Genomic DNA, 17,067 nt, shown 5'->3' with positions numbered 1-17,067 from the left:
ACAATTTTTTGTGCTTTGGTTTCAATTATACAGTGATCAGATACCCATCCCTCCACCAGTGCCCATTTTCCACCACCATGGATAATATCCCTCCCACCCCCATCCCCCCATCCCCCCTGTCTCTGTGGCAGGGCAATCCCCTGTGTTCTCTCTCTCCTTTTGGGTGTTGTGGTCTGCAAAAGAGGCATTGAGTGGCAAACATGTTCAGTCCATAGTCTACTTTCGACATGCATCTCCCCTCCTGGGAGGATCCTCCAAACATCCTTTATTTGGTGCTCCCTTCTCTATCTGAACAGCCCTTTCCTCTAGGATACCCGGCTGGCCTCTAAGTTATGGAGTAATCCTCCTGGTGCTGATCTCAGCTATTCTTGGGTATTAATCTCATATTTTGTTACTTTATATCCCCCAGATGAATGCAATCTTTCTATGTCTATCCCTCTCTTTCTGACTCATTTCGCTTAGCATGATACTTTCCATATTGTACCACTTGTATGTAAATTTCATGACTTCATCTTTTCTAAGAGCTACATAGTACTCCATTGTGTAGATGTACCAAAGTTTCTTTAACCAGTCATCTGTTCTTGGGCATTCAGGTTTCTTCCAGTTTCTGGCTATTGTAAAGAGTGCTGCAATGAACAAACAAGTGCAGATGTCACTTCGACTATACATTTTTGCCTCTCTGGGATATATTCCCAGGAGTGGTATTGCTGGGTCAAATGGGAGCTCAATTTCTAATTTTTTGAGAATCGTCCATACTGTTTTCCAGAAGGGCTGAACCAGTGGACATTCCCACCAACAGTGAAGGAGTGTCCCTTTCTCGCCACATCCACGCCAGCATCGGTTGCTTTTGTTCTTTTGAATGTGGGCCAGTCTCTGAGGTGTGAGATGGTATCTCATTGTGGTTTTGATCTGCATCTCCCTGATGATTAATGATGTAGAGCATTTTCTCATGTGCTTTTTTGCCATTCGGATTTCTTCTTTGAGAAAGTTTCTGTTCATTTCATTGCCCCATTTTTGGATGGGGTTGGATGTTTTCTTCTTGTGGAGTTTAACCAGTATTTTGTATATCCTGGATATCAACCCCTTGTCAGATGTGTATTCGGTGAATATCCTTTCCCATTCTGTAGACTGTCTTTGTATTTTGGTCACTGTTTCTTTGGAGGTGCAGAAGCTTCTTAGTTTAAGATAGTCCCATTTATCTATCTCTGTTTTCACTTGCTCGGCCAGTGGCGTGGCATCTTTGAAGATACCATTAGCTTCAATGTCATGGAGGGTTTTGCCAACTTTATCTTCAATGTACCTTATGGTTTCTGGTCTGATGTTGAGGTCTTTAATCCATTTTGATCTTACTTTTGTACATGGTGTTAGGCAGAGTTCTGAGCCTATTTTTTTGCATGTAGCCGTCCAGTGATGCCAACACAATTTATTAAAGAGGCTTTCCTTACTCCACTTCACATTACTTGCACCTTTATCAAAGATTAGATGAGCATATGATTGAGGAGAGATGTCAGTGTATTCAACCCTGTTCCATTGGTCTGCAGTTCTGCCTTTGTTCCAGTACCATGCTGTTTTAATTATTACTGCTTTGTAGTACAGTTTGAAGTTCGGGAGGTTGATTCCTCCCATTTTCTTTTTCCCAAGAATTGCTTTAGCTATTCGTGGGGGCTTATTGTTCCATATAAATTTCAAGAGTGTTTGCTCCGTTTCTTTGAAGAATGTCATGGGTATCCTTATAGGGATTGCATTGAATTTATACAATGCTTTCGGTAGTATTGCCATTTTGACAATGTTAAGTCTCCCGACCCATGAGCAGGGGATATCTTTCCATTTCCTCATGTCCTCTTTTATTTCCTGAAGTAGCGATAAACTATATTTTTAATTTCCCACTCTTGTTACTGTTGTAACAGCTGGGGATCAAATCATCTGGTGCTTTTGCACATGTAAATCACACCCACTGTAATACTGCTGAATGTCACTTGGCATGTTGAGTGGTGTCAGGGATTGAACTCATGGCCTGACATCTGCACTGCAGGTCCTTTATCCTTAAAGCCGGTCTGTTCCCACTTGAAGGTTTTACTTTTGAAGTTGTTTATCACCTCTTCCCCTCCTTATATTGTTGATACTGTCTGCATGACCAAGGCTCAGGGGTCCCTGATTTGCACTTCTTCAGCTGCAGTGCTGCAGCACATGCCTACGAGGATTTGCACTCAGTTTTGGTCAGGGTGCTCACAAACGTGCTGTCCAGGAATTCACTCCCTCGCTGTGGCTCTTGCTCTTCCGGTGGTATTTGCTAGGGGTCCGACATGGCTTCAGTGAGAATGGAAATGGCAGCGCCAGGAAATCAGTAGAGCTGCCAGCTCATGCTTAGTGTGTGTGCCAGCACAGTGAACTGAATACATCTGCCAGGTGGGGCTCTAGGGAAGTGTTTCCCAACACTGTTCGACTGTGATCTCCATCTGACCTGTTTCTTTCTGTGACACCCTTCTACCAGCTGACCCCTGGTCTGGTCTGTGACACCACACCCCCTCCTCTCCACCCCCCACAAATACCCTAGGGGCCCACAGGACCCACAGCTATGCGGCCCCAGGTTGAGAAATGCTGTTCTAAGTTATGGAGTATCTTTCATGCCCCAGTATCTATTTTCTTAGACTTGAAAAAAAAAAAAATGAATGTCCTTTCCCTGATTCAAGGATCTCTTACTGGATTAGGATCTCTGTAGCTATGGCCTGAAAGATACTGCAGGAGAATAGTACACGGTGGCTTGCTGTCGATCCTCATTCACCTGAGCAAGGCTTGGCGCAGCCCTGGAGGCTCCCAACCCTAGAGTGGCCTTGGGTAATCCCCAGCACCACAGTGTTGGAGCAGCACGATTTCCTTGAGTCCTAGTATTAAGCTGCCAGGGTGGTTGGCTAAGAATTGCTGGGAGGGCACCCTGGGGCTCATGAGCACCACTTATAATTAAAACTTAAAGATAGGTGTTTTTCACTAGAAAAGCCTGTGTTCTTGAACAAGTGTCTTTTTCTTTCCCCTCACGTTATTCTTAAGTATTCTTTAGAACTGCCCTACCTGCTGTGCTATCGCTCCAGCCCGCTTTATATATATATATATATATATATATATATATATATATATATATAATAAAATCCTTATAGTTAAGGGTTGGAAGTACGGCTCAGCTGTAAAGAGTGCATGCTTTGCTCGGCTGAGGCCATGGGTTTGATTCATAGTACTGTAAAATCTAAACAAAGCAACTATTGCTATGCCCAGTATTTAAGTTTAATAGAAAAGTCCCGGACTCGCTATAGCCATGCCCCTGGACCCTGGGTAAGGCTGTTTCATTCAGGGGACCCCAGAGCGGGGTGGGGTGAGGCCCCTCCCCACCCCAAAGGACCCAGCCTCAGCTGCTGAAATCCTCCAGTACTCAACCGCTGCCATGCTCACAGCCTCTCTCCACATACTCGGGCCGAGCCTATGAGTGAACCTATCCTGGACATCTCATACCTCACACCACTCATATTCCAACAGTAGCATACCACATTTGGTGGGGTTTAAAGTAGAAGGAAACCAATCTCAGAGGGAAATATATTTTTACAAATATATATATATGTATATATATAAAATCCTTATAGTTAAGGGTTGGTATAGATAGATATGAGCACACAATGTTCAACCTGTAACAACATGTTAGTAATCTCTTGTAGAAGGGCTTAATGGCCCCTGGTTGAAATACAACAGTCTTCACACACTTTCCTCTAAGGAAACTTTTTGGAGCATTTTCAGCAGTTTATTCATAACAATACAAAGTAAATTATTTTGGTTCCACTTTGGGGCAGGGTTGGGGTTCAGGATGGAAATATCCGAAATATGGTGGTGGGATTGCTGTTTGAATATTCGATGTAATCAAACATTGTGAACTACTTTATAAAAATAAAATAAAAAGTCTCCTGGGGCCAGGGAGATGGCTCAAAGAGCTGAAGCACATGTGGTACGTGCTGGAACCATCAGTTTAACACCCAGCATAAGTGATTCCCCAACCACTTCTGGCAGCAATGCCAATTAGCAATAGCCCCCGAGCACTGTCAGAAGTGACTCAAACGGGCCAGAGATTAGGGCTTTTGCCTTGCACACGGCCAAACCGCGTTAGGTCTCTGGCATCACATATGGTCCCCTGAGGCTGCCAGGAGTGATTCTTGAGTGCAGAGCTAAGAGTAAACCCTAAGCACTGCTGGGTGTGCCCTCTTCCCTAAGCCTGACCCAAACAAAAGGTCTCTTAAAACTATTTCAGAGGGAAAAGTGGCCCTGCACTAATTTGGTCATTACTGAACCTAGCTCACTAGTTACCCAGAACCTAAACATTGACCACATTAGGCTGTTTTTGCAGGTCAAGCCAGGGAATGGGAAGTCTAAATGGGATTCAGTCTCTTAACATACACCAGGAAGTGTCCCCTTGTCTTCAAGTAACGTGGGTTCTTTTCTGATTTTACATCAGGAATAGGCCCATCTTTTTTTTTTTTTTTCCTTTTTGGCTCACACCCAGCAATGCACAAGGGTTATTCCTGGCTCATGCGCACAGCAATTACTCCTGGTAGTGCTTGGGGGACCATATGGGATACTGGGAATCGAACCTGGGTTGGCTGTGTGTAAGGCAAACGCCCTACCCACTGTGCTATCATTCCAGCCCCAGGAATAGGCTTATTTCTATAATTTTTATGCATTATTAGAAATTACCCATCCCAAATAGCAAATAACAAAAACTTCTGTACATTCTCAGCACATGCTGCTTTATTGCCAAAATATATATATATATATATATGTACACACAGAGGTGCAGAGTTCCAACTCTTACAGCAGTTCCTTTTTACATTGACATCAAAGAATAAAATTTCTTTCAAAACTCGATGCATAGATTAAAGCTGCCTTTAGTCATTCTTTTAAACATTCAACCAAATCTTTCGAACATTATCTCATATATCAGTGCTGCAATGGAGAAGATGCAGAACATTAACTAGAAACTTGAGCAATCCTTGTATACAGTAAATAAACTGCATATGCTTACAAACATTTTTTTTTTCCATTACGAGAGATGGGTGATTCTGAGGTAAATACAAAAACCATTACTGTTATAGGAACACACTGCCAGTATACCTTTTAATCACTGGGAGAAAAATGGATTTCAGTTGGTGGCATGTTACATCATCATTGAGGGAGAAAATCTTTTGAAAACTGATGATAATCTTTCTGAAAGATACTCTGGAGTTAAATCCCATAGAAGGAAAATGAGGTTTGGGTAATGTTGGAGAAATTATTTAAGGCCTTTCAAACATAATTCCCATTTCTGCAGTATTTGTCCTGGTCAATTTTACTTAGAAAGGATTGATTAAAGTTAGTAATCTATTCAAGAAGAACTTTACATTAATAGATTGCTTCATCAAATAAAACAGAACCCTTTTTGAAATGGGACATCAAAAGCTTTAGGCCTTGATTTATATAGTTTAACCCACTCAACAAGGATAATTTTCATGTTCTAAAGTTAAAAACTAATTGTTAGTATAATATAGTAACAAAAGAGAAACCAAACCACAGATGTGTCAATATTTTCAAGACAATTTCCAGAAATGGAAAGGACTTTGTTACTGCAGAGATCCCACCTGGTTAGTCAACATTTTCATCCAGAATGGCTGCCTAGCTGTTACCCCAAAGGAACCTGGAACCTTTAAAACATGTACACTTTGCCTCTTCACTGCCAAAATGGTAGGTTTTTTTTTTTTTTAAATAATTCAAATTTAAGCCACATAAACCTCACCGGACAAATGCCGTATCTAGCTATTTTACATACTGGTATTTTCTACTTTTCTATCATTTCTAAAACTCTGCACCCTTCTGATTATAGGCATACTTATATAACATGCTTAGATTGTGCCTTTTTTAAAAAAAACATGCTTGGGGACTAGTATAACTGGCAAGAAATGTTAGAGGGTGAACACTGTAATGCTCTACTCCTGATAGTTCACATGTCTTGTGGTTGCCCGTTTACTTTCCAGCTCCCATTTTCAGTGGAAGGTCATCTTTAGTTAGGAAACAAAAATGGAAATTCAAGCTACTGGTTTAAGTCTCTCTTGCTTCATCATTAAATGCATACATATAATTACTAGTATATAACATTGGACATGTTAAATCATGCATTAGGTTTTTAGTACTTTAAAGTCAATTATGGGCCTGCCACTATTGCTTGCATTTCCAACCAGACCCAATTTAAAGAAAAACATGCAGAATAAATCCCTTGAGTCAGAGGAATTAGGGGAAATAAAGATACATGCAAAATTTCAATTGAAAATATGGATGAATAAAGTGATTGCTTATAAATGCAGGCAGGTACTCCACAGCTACCACAATGCTGCTTCAGAATAGAAGTAAAACAGTCACACGCAAAAAAGTTAGAATTAGGACCACTATTCAGTTACAAAAACTCCTGGATTTCTGGTAATGAAAGATATAAGAACTCTGGGAATAGAGACGGGAAATATGGAGTCTTTTGGAGCACTGTTTTCTTGGCCGTTTATGACAGTGATAGCATAGAAGAACCTTGGTGGCTGTGGGATCTTGTTGATGGTGGAATTGTTTTTCTGATACACAGTAATGAGCACAACCTGCACAGCTCCCTGGGGGAAAGGAGTTTATGAAGCACAGAGCTAATACAATGTAAACGCAAATCAATGCCCTGAAATTTATCATAGCCCTCTGCTTCTGAAAACTGGTACCCAAGGTTTCTTTCTAAATGCTATTAGCCAAGCAATGTTCTGAAAGACCTACAATTTGCTCGCACCAGCAGCACCATAAGATTGTAAACTACTGGAGGCCAATGGTCTCTTCTTGTTTAGCATATCACAGGTACACAAAAAGAGTAACATGAGACCGCAACATTGGAAAGTAACTGCATACTCTGATACTACATCTTTGCATTAAGTCCTAATAATGTGACAAGGCTAATCTTTGTTCTATATATAACTAAACTGTTAACATCACTGTAATTCACAGCAGTATGATCCTGCATATATCTGAATATTGCTTGCTTATTTCAGTATGTCTAACATCAACTGATGTATGAGGCATTTAAAGAGGCGCTAACACCAATTTAATATAGCCTTCTCCCTATTATCTGGAGTTGCCATAAAATAATTAAATAGTCAAGAGCCACTTTTAGATCTAGCCCACCTTCTGAGTTTTTCCCTTGATAAAACAAGGGAACACAGACCCAATCTTTTTACGGATCTTCAAGGTACTAACTGGCTAGACGAAAAATGAGGTAAAAGGGAAGAAGTAGTAATCCTTAGTCTATGTTGTATCTTGATGAGTTCTGTGATTCCTCAGATCAAGAAATTAATTTGCTAGGTTTCAATGAAAACAATCACAGGTGATAAATATGAGGCTAATGAAACAGGTGGGGGCAGGGAACCTAACACACTACCTTTGGCTATCCTTCAATTCTTTTGCTTTCTTTTGGGGGGGGGGGGGAGTTTGGACCACACCTGTAGGTGCTCAGGGCTCATGCCTCTGGGCTGAGGGATCACTCCTGGTGAACTCAGAAAACTGTATGGGGTACAGGGGATGGGATCCAGATTGGCTGTGTGCAAGGCAAGCACCCTGCCCGCTATACTATAATTCTCTGGCCCTTGATTTACACCTTTAAAATCCTAATTTCCCCAACCTAACCATGGGCATGAGGACAAGTCAGTGACCCAAGTTCTTGGGTTTAAAATAAACCCTACTTCTACATAGAATGAATGTGTATCTTCTTTGCATTCAGGAAATTAATACAGATGAGGCAATAAAATAAAAAGTAATTCTATAAATGCCTGTCGCTAAAACAAAAGCATAAGGAAAAACCCCACACAACTTGAGTGAGCTACATCAGTAAATTTGCTTTCAGATTAAGCACTAGAAAAGTTTTGTTCAAAGGCTCTAAATCTGCTGTGGGAAAACAGGGCCTTTAACCTTTAACTTATATAGAAGTTGTATTTTCTCACACATGACATATTAATATACATTCATAGTTTAAAAACAAAGTATCTTTTATATACCCTTTACCTAAAACATTTTTCCATTTCGTGCAACTCTTGGTTGCAGAACCTTACAAATTCAAGTAGTAATACTTACTCTAATGTACAACCTTGCTAATGCAGTCAATACACGCAAACTTATTGCTACTAAAATTCTAACTTTTGAAAAGTATTAATCTGTTTTATGGCTTTTTATTTTTAAATAACAGGAAATAACCTTTCCTATATGCTGTGCTATTTTGCATTTATTACCTTTTCAGAGGTATTTTAAAAAATGCTTAAATGCTTTGCAAAAATGTTATTTTCCCAGGCACTAGAAGAAATCACTTGAACCAACAGTACAACTACTTTAAGTATTAAACTATGAGAATCTAAGCCTGGGTCCCTGGAGGTCTGTGGCCCTAGAGTCTGTTTAAGCTAGCTTCTGCACAAAACACACACCATACATTTCAAATCAGTTTGTATTTCATATTATGTTACAATAGTATCCTGTCAACAAATCCTGGACTCCCCTAATACTGATACCTAAAAAGTCACCTAAACACCCTGCAATTTCCAAGATCTTTGGATGGCTTTCAGAACAAACCATTTTTATTTCTATAAGGAAAGTAGGAGAACAAAAGCTTTGCAACACCAAGCAGAAGAACCAATTATTACATGGCATTCTTGGGAGGCTACATCTAGCTACATTTCCAACTCTCCTAAGGTTGGTGTCTCACCAATATACAATTAAACAGATCTGGAATAGGAAAAGCCCTATTACTCTAGGACACTAAATTACTGATCATTGTTCCTAGATGAATACACAGCATGCTGCAGACAGGAAATGTAAGTGGTCTGCAGTTTAGAAAAGCACTCAAGCAACTAACAGTAAGACATGCAAAATATAAAATAATTCCTCAATGAATAAGAAGAAAATAATAAACCTAGAAGACATAAAAGGTGAGACTAGCTAAAGAACAATCTCACCTAAAAGAGCAAAGCAGAATGACTTGGGGCCTTACTTTACATTGAGAATTCTTAAAATACAAAAGCCACTTGGTTTTCAGCCACTCATGAAGAACTTCAATATTCTCAAAGATAGTATTTCATCTTGTGACCCCATATATCTATTTGTACATGAATCTTTTTGGTCTTGAACTCCTTCCCCCATGGAGAATATCATTGATTCAGGAATTTATGGAAGAAAGAGTCTAGATTTTCTCTTTTTTTTTTTACATTATTGGTTATTATCAGTAATTCATCCTGCAGTTTTAAACTATTAGTAAGCTCATGCACTAACCCCTAATACAGCACTACAAGCTACTACGCAATGCTTACAAAACTATACACATCTCAAAATGGAAGACATTGGTGATTTTGTTGTTCTTAAACAACTTGTAACATTTGTCCACAAGTATTAAAATATACATATTTATATATATTGCACATGTCCCGTTTATCATTTTGAAAGAAAAAATAATCAGCTAACATAGATTAGTAAAAGAAAGAAGACATAGTCTTGTCTAAAATGAGAGGTTTGGCTTTCAAAAGGACCGAAACAGGAAAAATGCAGGGGTTGGAAGTACATTATGTAAATACAATGGGAATTTTGTTTTATACCAGAAGATGAGAATCATGAAAAATGCAGGAAGAATGTGAAAACAATAAAGAGTGGGTATTTTTAAGCTGTGACAACTGCAGAAGCTAGGTCTGATGTATATTCAAACAAATGTACAGGTTTAGTATGGGTTTCACTGGTGTAGATAATACAAGTACCCTTTTTTCCCTGCCAAATGATCTTGTTAAAAAGTTGCCGAAAGGACAAAAGGGAGATGGGTGACAGACATTTGAGATACAAATTCTCCATGATAAGACATTCTCAGTACACTAAGAGGAATCATGAATGTAGGCTCCATTTTTGTCTAACAATTCCAGAATACTATGAAAACATCAAGAAGGGCTTGGAAGTTACATACAGAAAAACAACTTTTTTTGGTTTTTGGGCCACACCCGCAGTGCGCAGAGGTTTTTCCTGTTTGACTCAGGAATTACTCCTATTGAGCTCAGGGGACCATATGGTGCTCTGGGGATCGAACCTGCGTTGGCAGCTTGCAAGGCAAACACCCTACCAGTTGTTCTATCTCTAGAGTCCCTAGAGAAAAAAATGTTAGTTACCTTTACCCAAAGTTATTTCTGTGTTCCTCAGGAAGTCTTTTCAGTTACAGGAAATGATTTCCTCGATTCTTTTGCCCCTCTCGGAGAACCTGGCAAGCTACAGAGAGTATCACGCTCGCACGACAAAGCCTGGCAAGCTACCTGTGATGTATTCGATATGTCAAAAACAATAACAAGTCTCACAATGGAGATGTTACTGGTGCCCACTCAAGCAAATCGATGAACAACGGGAGGACAGTGCTAACAATAACAACTAATTTTTTTAAAAAAGCATTCTTATACCAATTTACATTGTTTGGTCAACTGGACTAAATCAGTATGCAACACTTCCTATTGCTAGTGCTCACAAATACTGGTATATCTGACCCAAATCTTCAGCATTCAAGCATGCATGGGCCTGGGAACACCTCCCTAAATCAAGCCTGTAGTTCAGTGGCCCAGCACTTGCTTTGTAGCAGTGGGTCCTGGGTTCCATCCTCAGCACCACAGAAAATAAAACATTTCCTAAGTCAGCGTTGATCTAACACTACTTTTTAATTTTGGTTTTTGAGCCATACCCAGTGGTGCTCTGGGCTTACCCCAGGCTCTGTGCTTAGAGGACCACAGGAAGTGCTAGAGACTGAACTTGGGCCAGCCACATGCAAAGCAAGCACCTTACCCACACTACTTATTTCCAGCCCTTCTAAAAATATTCTGTAATTCTGTCTACGAAGTTTCAAACTCTAGCTACAGACTCATCAAGATTGCACTCTACCTGTGTAGTGAGCTGCCAACTGTAACCTTCTGTGATTCTGAGGTATAGCCCTAGTCTGTTGAGGATATGGCATAAGTGTTACAGAAAGAGGAAGTTTTCTTACTGGAACTGTTTTTCTTGAGTTTCCCCCACAAATCTACACTGAATGAACCACAAATTTAGGAACAATAACATTGCATCATTCTCTGATGAAAAAGTTTAGTGTCACCTGGGATAAGTGTCCCAGTCTTTTCAGTTCAACCATTCACCTACTGTTTAGAAAAAGAAAGCAGACATCAAAATTTCCGTTTGGGTAAGAGAAAAAAGATTACTGAGGATTTTACAAAAAGGTGGAGTTATAAAATGTAAAAGACCATAAAGTTGGCTGGAGCTGCACTGGGTGGAGTTGCATGAGGCTTTTTTTTTTTTTTTTGCAATACTGGGATTGAACCCAGGTCTCCTGCATTTAAGGCATGTACTTTAACCACTGGGCCACACACACACCCTGGCCCTGCATGAGGCATTTTTGCTTCTTTTTCTTAGAAGGAGTTTTACGAAAGCCTTCTCATCTCCATCCCTGTTCTCTCCACCAAAGCCAAAGCTGAAGGCAGGTCATACATGAGGATTCCATCTTATCTTCTGTTCAGGAAAATTGGTCAACTTTTCTTCCAACCTCAGAAGCATGGAAAACCAAGTTCAAGTGATACCGAGACTCCACAAAAAGGAATGAAACAATTCGTAGCACACCAACCAGCCTCTCACCTTATGGTAGTGAATGAGGTTCCATCAGTAGATTCAAAACTTTTTTTTTAAAAAACCAACCTTTCACTAAACCTAAGTATGTAGTCACAGAATTCACACCTACACAATAAGATTGTTATGTAAGAGAATGAAGAAGCATTAAAAAAAAAATCAAATGTTCAGATTTCTGAGGAATAAATAACAGCTTCCTTCTCCAGGAGTAAAATCCTCATTCTCTTCTAAAAATGTGGATTCGCACATGTAAAAATGTGTGTGGAGCAAATGAGATTTTCTTTACAAATGAAATGAATCTTATGCTACTGTATCTTTTTGCTTCCTTATTACATCATCACGTCAAATGTTCATTGCAGGATTGGAATTTTGTTCTTATCCAGAATACTTGCGCCACAGGATAAGGCAGGATTTCTGTATATAACTGTTAGCATCTTTTTCACTTCAAAGTATAACCCATATTCAGATTTTACTTCTGCAGTCTTAACCATACTGATCGCGGGAGTGGCTGGCACTGAAAGACCGTACAAAACAAAAACCTGATGTGACCCATACTTGCTGTTTACTCCTTCTTATTCAGGCCCAAGCCAAGAATTCACAAATACTACCTGTTTCAAATTAAACACCAACCTTTCATAAAATTTCTTTCCAATTAAGCAAATAGGAGCCGGAGAAGTCTGTTGGTTGTTGCTTTCTTTTTTTCCCCCTAGAGAAGCTGGAATGACTGTTACTTCTGAGAGGTGGAACTGCCTTTTCCATTTCAACTCATTGAGCGAAGGTATCAAGAGTTATTCATGTTTCAGTAGGGAAAACGACTAGACAAAGAAGCAGGAATATTTAGTCCGGGAAACAAAACAGAAATGCCTGGAATACAAAACAAATGAAAACATATAAAATATACTTAAAACAAAAACTGTTTTGTATTATACAGACCATTTTAAAAGACATGTCTAGGAGCAAAAGCAAATACAGTGAAGAGGGTGCTTGTTTTGCACACAGCTGACCTGGTATGTTCTATCTCTGGCACTACGTGATTCCCAAAGCACCACCAGGAGCAAACCCAGAACACTTGTGGTGGCTCCCAAACCAAAAATTATAAGCCATTATAAGTAATGTAGTCACTAGGAGTTGCATACATTTCACTACACACATGACGATAAAGGTTCAATTTCTAGCTCCTCAAAAACAGAAGTCACTTTTGATGTTCTTACTGTGTTGAGCTAATTTTTGTTTTGGAGAGGGGTGGTGGCTCACACCTGGTGCTGCTCAGGGGTTACCCCTGGCTTTATACTCAGGAATTGCTCCTGATGGTACTCTGGGGACCATACGGGATGCCAGGGATCAGGGATCAAATCTGGGTCAGCCTCATGTAAGCCAAACACCCTCCCTGCTGTATTATCGCTCCAGCCCGAGCTAATGTTTTATTGTTCTAGTTCCATCCAGCTATTTTCAAACATATTTGAATTTGTAAGACACTATTACTCACTTGCCAAATCCTGAGTTTAGAATTTTGTTTTCTTTTTTGAGATCCAATGAAAAAGCACCCAAAAGTCAAGGAAAATATTCATCCTGTGAAAGGGAAGGGGGGAGGGAAAGAGAGAATGTTATACTAAGAATAGAGCCCCCACAGTACTAAACGAATTCATGTACAGTATCGTTCAGGAGAACCTGGGAAGGCTATGGAAAGTATCCTGCCTGTAGGGCAGAGTCTGGCAAACTCCCCGTGGCGAATAATATGCCAAAACCCAGTAACAATGATGGGTCTCATTCTCCTGACCCTGAAAGAGCCTCGAATGTGGCACTTTCTAAAATCTCAGGGCTAGGATGAAGACTTTACTGGTGCCTGCTCGAGGCAATCGATGAATAACAGGATGACAGTGATACAGTGATCGTTCAAATAAGCCTTTATTCTTTTTGGGTTTTGGGCCACACTTGGTGGTGCTCAGGGCTCACTCCTGGCCAGCTCAGGGAATCGATATGGAATTCTGGGGATCAAACTTGGGTCAGTATGTACAAGGCAAGTGCCTTACTAACTATACCATCACGCTGGTCCTAAATCTTTTATTCTTGGGGCAGAAGAGATAGTGCAGCAGGTAAGGCGCTTGCCTTGCAGACAGGTAACACTGTGTTCCACATATGGTCACCTTATGCATGGTCAGGAGTGAGCTCCTAGTACTGCTGGTGTACCCAAAACAACTGAAAAATTACAATCAAATACTTAGGAAGATCAATCAAAAAATGACTCCTTGGGGCCGGAGTGATAGTACAGCAGGGAGGGCATTTCCAACTGGGGTTCAATTCCCAACATCACATATGGTCCCCTGAGCAATGCCAGGAGTAATTCCTGAGTGCAGAGCCAGGTGTACCTCCTGAGCATCGCCGGGTGTGACCCAAAAGAGGAAAAAAAAAATTCTCCTTACCTACACTAATTTAAAAAAAATGTCAAATCCTTGGAGGAACATGGAGGTCCTTAAGGTTTTTATAGAACCCCATCCCCTTTGAGAATTTGATATTATGATTCCCATCTTTGCTTTACTGCAAATGTCCAATCCCTTATTATTAAGGTGGAAGTATGTTCTTTCTGCCCCTAGCTGCTTCTTCATTCGCCTAAAAAATTAAAAACAAAACCAAAATCCAAAAACACACAAAAACTACTCCTGATAAAAAAAATCGCTAGGAAAGTTTTTGTAGAGGGATGGAGAAATAGTGGGTAAGGCATGCGATCGCATCCATATGGTCTCCTGGGCATTGCTAGGAACAATTTCTGAGTGTAGAGCCAGAAGTTGTAACCTCTAACATTGCTGGTTGTGGCCCCAATCCCCCACTCCCCCCAAAATTTTATGTAGATGTGTTTATAGAAGGTATCTTCTGGGCGCTGAGATAGTATCATGGGTAAAGCACTCGCCTTGGGCTGAAATCCTCGCATCACGAGATCCCCAGAGTCCATGAGTGATGCCTAACCTACAGAGGAGCAAGAAGCCCTGAGCACTGCCCAACGTGGCACCCCCAAAAAAACAAAACAAAAAAAGAGGAGGACAAAGTACATAAGGAACCCAGAAATCTGTACTGTGAGTTGTTAGTCCAGGTGGAGTCTTTTTTTCTTTTTTCTTTCTTTTTGGATCACACCCAGCCGATGCTCAGGGGTTACTCCTGGCTCTGCACTCAGGAATCACTCCTGGCGGTGCTTGGGGGACCGTATGGGATGCTGGGAATTTAACCCCCGTTGTCCGCATGCAAGGCAAACGCCCTACCCGCTGTGCTATTGCTGCAGCCCCCCCAGGCGGAGTTTTAATATGCTAGATTTAAACAGGTTTCACCCATCCAGAGGTCCTTCTCAGAATGTTAACTGAAATAAATCCAGGGATGTAGTTCAGTGATAAAGAGTGCTTTGCCTGCCAAGTGTGAGGCCCTAGGCTCATCCAGGGCACCACATTTAAAAACAAAATCCAACGAGGGCCTGTAACATGACAAACATGTTCTATCAAGTTAAACGGGAATCAAATACGACTGATGTAAAGTATCGTGCTCTACTTCTATTACACCTTGTATTACTTACGAATATGTCTGGAATTAGGCCCTATTTCTCACTATAAAGGAAGGAAGGAAAAGAAAATAAAGAAAGGGGTCGGAGCGATAGCACAGCGGGTAGGGCGTTTGCCTTGCACGCGGCCGACCCGGGTTCGATTCCCAGAATCCCATATGGTCGTTCCCCCACCCCCAGCCCCCGTGATTCCTGAGTGCAGAGTCAGGAGTAACCCCGAGCATCGTTGGGAGTGACCACAAAAAGCAAAAGAAAGAAGCGGGGCGGGGGGAGAGAGAAAACCAGGGCACCGGGGCTGGCGAGTTCGGGCGTGGCTGCGCGCGCACTGGGCTGCAGGGCCCATCAGCAGCGCCGGGCGTGAGCCGCAGGGCGTGGTCCGCGAACCCCAGGAACAAAATCGGACCCGGGACTCCTTTGGTTCTGCCACCCGGCAGCGAGCGCCAGGCGGAACTGCGGCGCCATCAAGGCCGGGGCCGGGACCCCCAGGAACAAAGCGGCCAACCCCTGCGCGCCAAGTTCGGACGTCACCCCCTCAAGGTCAACGGGCCAGAGGGGACACCACGTTCGCAGGACCCCGAGGGCCTTGGCCTCCCGGTGGGGACGAAGCCGGGGGGCAGGAAAGGTCAGGTCGGCCGGGGAAAGGAAATCCGTCCGAACTGGGCCCCGCGGCTCCGCCGGAAGCACAAAGGGCGCCTCAGGCAGGGCGCTGAGCGGGTCCGCGGCGGGTCGGGGGCGGGTGGCGGCGCGACACTCCCCGGAAGGCGCGAGCGGCCGCCCCGGGGGCAGCCCGGGAAGGAGGAGACCGCGCCCGACGCGCCCGTCTTCGGCCGCGCAGAGCCGCGCCACCGCCCCGTGCGCCTTTCTCCCCTCTCTGGCTTTCGCGGCCTACCTCTTCGGCACCAGCAGAAGCGTCCGAGCGCGGGGCCCGCGGCGCCGCCGGCCCGAAGGCCGGCTCACCACGGCGCGCCTCACTCCGCCATCTTGACTCCCGTGGCGCGTCCGCCAACCTCGCGGCGGCCGTTTCCGCAAGCCCCGCCCCGGCTGTTGCGTGCTGGGTGGACAAAAAGTCACGCAAGCGCGTTGGTTGGTTGGAGTGTTGGTCCATCAACCGTCCAGCCTCAGCCTTCTGAAGCCTGTTTTGCCGCATTGGGACTTTAGGGTTGAGGTAATAGTGGAAACTGGTTTTATAATTCATGTGTTAGCCATCTAAACTGCATGCCACAGAGAAGTTGTGTCATTCAGGTCCAAGCAAAATAGTCTAGCCTGCTGCCTGTTTTGAGCCATTACACCAGGCTATTGTATGACAATCTAGGATCATTTCGAGGCCCAGGAGCTTTTAACTGCCCCTTGGCTAGTTCAGGGCTCACTCCTGCTGACTTCAAGTCCGGTGGCCTGCTGGCCCTCCTTGCTGTGATATCGCTCCTACCCCTATTCTAACCATTTCTATTTAACCTAATCTAAATTCATGTCTTCCGTTTATTTTTTCCTTCTCTTACATCAGTCTTTGTAGTTAATTGAGATGTCTAAGGTTTGCACACTTGGTTGTGTTACTTGGTGGGGAACATCTATTTGGTTGCCTTCTTTATTATTTTTTTAATTGATAAATTGGAATTTATTTATTTTTAAATATTTATTAGTGAAACACCATGAAGAACAGTTGTAGACTTACAAATTTTTGTGCTTGGGTTTCAGTTATACAATGATCAAGTACCCCCATTCCTCAACCAGTGCCCGCTCTCTACCACCAATGGTCCCAGTATGCGCACCCCCCCCCTCCCGTGGCAGGGCCAGGGCATTCCCTTTTATTCTCTCTCTCCTTTTGGGTG

At 42.4% G+C, this 17,067-nt stretch overlaps 1 long non-coding RNA gene across 1 annotated transcript; it reads right to left on the bottom strand.

Annotated features, from left to right (window-relative positions):
* Positions 1-12,338: 12,338 nt before the first annotated feature.
* Positions 12,339-16,242, bottom strand: LOC130041407 (uncharacterized). The gene is made up of 3 exons (XR_008795064.1): positions 16,131-16,242; positions 13,187-13,269; positions 12,339-12,564 (listed from the first exon to the last, which is right to left on the bottom strand). It is a non-coding gene; the product is annotated as an uncharacterized LOC130041407 (long non-coding RNA).
* Between the last annotated feature and the right edge of the window lie 825 nt (positions 16,243-17,067).

The sequence above is a fragment of the Sorex fumeus genome, unplaced genomic scaffold (genome assembly GCF_029834395.1).
Source record: "Sorex fumeus unplaced genomic scaffold, SorFum_2.1 ptg000098l, whole genome shotgun sequence".
NCBI lineage: Eukaryota > Metazoa > Chordata > Mammalia > Eulipotyphla > Soricidae > Sorex > Sorex fumeus.
The sequence above is the reverse complement of the archived record's forward strand: the minus strand, read 5'-3'. Positions and strand labels throughout refer to the sequence as shown.